Source organism: Kryptolebias marmoratus, linkage group LG17 (assembly GCF_001649575.2).
Source record: "Kryptolebias marmoratus isolate JLee-2015 linkage group LG17, ASM164957v2, whole genome shotgun sequence".
Lineage (NCBI taxonomy): Eukaryota > Metazoa > Chordata > Actinopteri > Cyprinodontiformes > Rivulidae > Kryptolebias > Kryptolebias marmoratus.
In genome coordinates, this window is record NC_051446.1 from 10,646,380 (window position 1) to 10,652,462 (window position 6,083).

Consider the following 6,083-nt stretch of genomic DNA (forward strand, 5'->3'; position numbering starts at 1 on the left):
ACTAAAATCTAAAAATAGTAAATGCTAGCTAGAAGCTTAAAGTTATTTCGGAGAGAATATTTCTGAAGAAACTGAAGAGATCTCAATGTATGTTTATGGTGAAACTATTTGGAATTAAAGTTCAATATTTTTGAAAAGTATAAAAGTAACAAAAAACAAAACTTGCAGCACCGATCTCCAGACATAGCAGAACATTTTGATTTATAAATGGCTAAAATAGTATAAAGTATGCAGAAGTAGTAGATTGCATAAAAACAAACTGGCAAATAAAAAAATTAACAAATTGGAAAAAAAATAATAGTCTGGATCCTGAATCAGCGTTTACACACTTAAATAAAATTAAAAGAAACTTTTCATACCTGAAAGGTTATGCTGTTAAACAGGTAAGATAATGCAACCTGCAGTGTTGATGTTCCAGCGGACTGTACAGACATTTCTAAAGCTAAAAAGCAACTATTTTACAAACAGTTCTGATAGTTGAATGTCGTACAAACAGGTTGCTTTTACAACAATGTGGCCAGCCTACTCTGATGCTAGAGTCAGTCTTAATTCAATAAAATAAATCATGCAATTTCAACTTGAGATATCCTTTTTGTAGAGCAAATCTGTTCTGACACACGTTGGCAGCAATGTTCTCTGTATGGGATGCCTGAAATGCCATGACAGGAGAAAAAAAAAAGAAAATTCTAAGATATATGTGAGACATAAACATGCATTCAAAATGCAAAAAATAATCTTTATTACCTCAGTGAGGCTGGTCTAATGTGGTTTTTTTAAGTAATTACCTGTTTATAGGAATTATAATTGTTTCAAAAGGGCAGAATAAAGATTTGGAATAGATATTAGGAAAGCTGAGAGAAGAAAAAAAGAGTTCTAAGTCATACGGACAGGTTTTTGAATTTGAATTGAAGTAAGGGATAGTTACCTGAAAGGCATTATTAGTCAACTGACCTGCAGGTGGGGATTTATGTAATTTGAGACATGAGAGCAACGAAGGATGCTGGACTGTATTCTTCCAAATCATGTCAGTTTGTTATAATGAATTCATCTGTATCATTCAGGTGAAAACGTGAGTAATGTTAAACATACACTGGCGTTAATTTCAGCTAAATTGGCTCTAAATTAACAGGATTAGATGAATAAAATAATATATTGGAGATTCCTAACACAGCTATCTGTCTTATGTAGTTGGTAACTGGTCACTAATTATTGACAAATGGAATTTTGATGTAAAATACACAAATAAATGGCCTTTTTTTTGTTTTTTACATTGTTCTTTTATGTTTTCTGACCCTACCTGAGAGTGTCACTCTTCTGCACATCTATTTAGTGACTCCAAAGCACGGAGGATGACTCATCTCCAGCAGTTACCACCTTGCCTCTTCTACCTGACCTCATAGGTTCTTGAATGCATGAAGCGCACAACGCACTTAGGATTCTTTTCACTGTGGCCGCCACAAGGTCATTACATATGATGGGACTGTGCTGCTTTAAAGGCCCTTGGAGTATTTTCTTCTTGAGCTTTAGGGCAGGGAAATTGTAAAGCAGTGAAGTGCATGATACTCCACTTAGAGGTAGACCTCTATTTTTGGCCCATGGCATCCATATAGATCAACCTGAAGGTAACAGAGTGCCTCGTATCGGGATGACGCAGCCTGGGGGATGCAACATCAGACTGAGTTCGTGTGTCAAAACTATGATCTGTGGAAAGAGCTTATCTGGTAGGACACACACGGAGGGTATGCTGATTATTATGGGAAGCAGGAGACGGGACATCGATGACATTAATAACAATGATAAAAGTCTGGGAAGAAAAACAAGATGGGAGCTCAAACTGAAAGCCTTTATTGAACTGCTGTTGGGGGCAGGAGTGTATTTTGTCTCTTTATTTCTGTTCTGCAACCAAAATGTGAGACGCCAACTCATGGTGACTTCCTGTAACTGCTTGGGACCAATTTGTGATCCTGATGAGCACCAGATGATAAATCCAGGCGTCCTCTAACTGGAGGAGTCAGAGGACTCCTAAACAATGGAGGTGGTCCAGTTTTCAAGAGCAAGGAGAACATGCAGAGGTGTAATAACGACAGAGGGGTAAAGCTGAGGAGCCGTGCCATGAAGATATGAGAAAGAGTCTTTGAAGCCAGGTTAAGAAGTGAGGTGATGATCAGTGAGCAGCAGGATGGTTTCATGCAGAGAAGGAGCTCTATGAATGTGATGTTTCCATTTTTGATGAAGTATAAAGAAGGTCAGAAGGGGTTGCAGTGTCTTTGTGGATCCAGAGAAAGCAGATGGTCGGCTGCCATAAGAGCACCTCTGGTACTTTAGGAGGAAGTCAGGTGTGGTGAAGTATGTTGGTGTCCACCTGATGTACAGTTTTATGTTTAGTCCACACTAACACACTTATATTACAAAGTAAAGGGCATTCTAAAGCAGCTGTACCTTTCATTCACTTGCCAGCTAGGATTTTAGTAAGAAAAATGGGTTTTTACAAAAACCTTTCCAAAGTGAGGCTTTAAAACCTCCGATTCTAGAGAACCTGTATCCTAATAACCAATAGAGATTTTTTTTTTTTTAAATGAGTGCCGCTAAAGCCTATTTTGTAAACGCCTACTATTGCTTTATGTCAAAAGCATGCACTGGAAACCACAACAACAATAGAGGTTTTATACTGTTTTTTCTTTTTCTTTTCTTTGTCTGGGTACCATTGTCTTGATTGTGTTTTCACAACATTTTGGCCAATTGTTTAAAAAAAAAGGGTTTTGAGTTTCTGTTGCTTTAATCCCAAAGATACAAGATTCAGCTCCCCAGCCATGTTCAGTATATGTGTCGTTATCTTGCATTTTTACAAGTTTTTTGTTTTTTGTTTTTTTAATGACAGTGTTATTGCTGTCTCCTTGCTGGGCGCCATTACTCAAACTGGAGATACTTGTGTATTCTCATGTTGAAGATTTTGTACAAAGCAGTAAAGCAGCCCAGTCGTTAAATGTAAATGCAAAATGTCTCAGTAACACTGACTCGGGGCAGTGTGAATGCATCCACCTCAGCTTGGTTGTAGCCTCCCTGTGTGTTCCTGTGACTGACTGAAAGCTGTCCTGCCCAGCCTGACCTCATACAAGCAAAGCAATTTGCCCTGGTCGCAATTACAGAAAGGCCCTATCTGTCTGTTTGTGGCGCGATAAACTTTTGCTGTCGGCAGCTAGTTCTTCCTCTCCTTTCATGGAGCTACGAGTTTACAGGAGGCAGGTGTGATAGCGCCAGGAAATAAACCACATATTTAAAACTGGGAAATAAATTTGCAGGCGTCCTATATTTTCCCTTACGATACGTCACCAGGGAAGTTATTTATTTGTTTGTTTGTTTTTTTTTAATATACAAAAATCCTCTCATCATTATCAAATCCTGTACAAACGTGTGGCATTAGGGATCAGCTTTCATCTGTGTGACACCCAAAGAAATAAAGCCAGAATTCTTATAGGCTGTCTAAAATCAGAACATTTCTTTTTTCAAGATGGTAAAGAATAACCATCAAAGAAACGTTGCAAATATTATTTTTCATTAAGCCTAAATGCAGCTTATTTTTCCAATACAAGGGGTTTATTTGTACATAAAGGCATTAGTAGTATATGTCTCGCATTATGAATGAAAGTGTATTTGTTTGTTTTCACTATGCTTTTTATTGTGTTATTTTATAGGTTTTGTTATTTTAAACTTGCTAGATACCGTGGATAAATTGTCGTTATATGTACGTCAAATGGACAATAAAGTTCTTATTCTTTTCTACTAATTTGACAAAATATGCACTGCAAATGCACATAGATCACCAGTCACCCTGGGAATAGACAAAAGCAATTAAAATTCAAATGTCAAAATGCTCTTTAAATGCACCAAACACAACCAAATGATGACCGTAGCTTAAAAAAACTTAAAACTGCAAACAACAGAACAAAAGCGAAAAAGAAAGACCACACTGATATTTAAATAAGCTCATGTTTTACTCCAATGATTGGCCCTAATTCCATTAAAAGTCTGTGGAAAATTGGGTCAAGCTTGTTGTTTTTCAGTTGTGCTTTAGATGTTTGTGCAGACGTTTTTTTTTTTCTTTTAGATTTGCTACGATGACTTGTTAATTTGCACCTGTAAGAGCAGGTGTTATCCAACTGGTTTGAGATGTTTTTCTGAATTGCCTTGCGCTCCATATTTTTGCACTTATTTTTCTAGGGGGAACAGCACTTTGAGCTCTCTCGGTGGCTGTAGTTTCAGGGGGGATTTTCACAGAGCTGAGAACGATATCTGACAGCAGCGGTCAGCGCGGCCCCACTTCTGGAGGACAGGACAGGGACTCCAATGGGGGAGCTAAAAGCTCTGAACAGGGCCCGTTAATGCAGCCGTCTAAGGTAAGCCAAATCCAAAGGTTTCCTGGTGGATTAGCTACACTGTTTGGCACTCAATCCCCTGCAAACAGACGCTGTAATTATTTTTAAAAAACACAAAGTTATTACATGTAAACTCTCTGCTGGCTGACTGTAAAATCATGCTGCAAATAAGAGTTAAGTTATTTGTGGAAAATATGAACAACTAATATCTTACCTGGTTTAGATAGCGGCTTAAATGGCTTGAATGGCCTCAGTTTAGGGAAACAGAGTTTAAGTCTGACACGACTGACAAAAAAAAGCAAGTGGATTGTTGTCTCAAACCAAGGAATGGACTTCTATCATTAATTTGCAAGTGCAAATGGCGACAGCAGTAGCAAGCTGTAGCACTTCCTGTGCAGCCTGAGGGCACAGATATTAGTAATATCATACTTCTGTTGGAATAACCACAGAATTCCAGGTTGATATTTGTGTAATGTAAAAAGTTACCAACGGTGTAAAGGTTTATAAAATAGCGCATGGATAAACCCTGATGAAGCTTTGTAGACTGAGGCTGTTTTCAGACAGCAGCGATCCATTTTGGTCTCGTTAATGTGGGCATATTTTTGGTTTTAATTTCTTTATTTATTTGTGGTTTTTGGCAATTTTTAACTCCACCATATAATGAACTGCTACCAAAAATCATAGCTCACTACTTCTCGCAAGTTTCAATTGTTTTGGTGTTATTTTTGTGTGGGAGGAGTAGGGAATGGAAAATTGCGGCAGAAAAAAAAACAGACAATAATAAATAAATGTCCAAGTAGTACTAGGGATGCTTCAGTGCAGCATAACGTATGCTTTGAGGCGTCCTTAAGAAGACAAAGAAGATGACAGGGAGATTGTTATCCTTTGTTGACAGGCATTATACTGGTTTTTAGGCTACTAGCTTCAACCATTTTCCTGAAACACATAAATCAATATGTTCCAAGAAATTTTTAAAAATTAAAACCTACTGGCTTTCATGTCAGGAGTTTTAAGCTAAGATCATCTTATGTTGAGACATTAAGGACCTATAGGTCTTTTGGTCAAATCTTGAAAAGAACTCATGCAATATGTAATGCCTAAAGTGTGTGTTCTGCATAACTGTCAGCTGTTACCACATCATTTTTAGAATCAGAAAGGTTTCTTCGTGATACAATATCTGATTTTCTAGGAGGTCCTGCTCAAGACAGTGGCACGAATACATAAAAACACTTTCAGATGAAAGTAGCGCTCTTTAAAGGATTGCATGCTGCAGTGCATGCCATTGTTTTTCGACACAAATGTTCTGCAATCTGTAGTGCTTGAAGTATGTGTTGGGGATGACTCTCAGCTACTGCCACGCCAAATTTTAGCTCAATGTCTGTAAAATCGACTGAGTTGTAGCTGCTTTTGTCTTCGTTAAGTTCGATAAGCTGTGGAGGTCATCGTCATCTGGAGGGACTTCTAAAGTCAATCAGTTGTAGATGTACATCCAATGATGACTTTTTGCAAGTTTCATTCAAATCTGTCCAACTGTTTATGAGATATTTTGCTAACAGACAAACATGGCTGACTCCAGCTGTTAATGGCAATGTTTTAAGCATAGATCTTGCTCAATGAGAAGTGCTCAGAGTATGTGTTGGGAATGACTTTCAGCTACTGCTACAACAGATATTAGCTTAGTCTCTGTAAAATGCGCTGGGTTATAGCCGT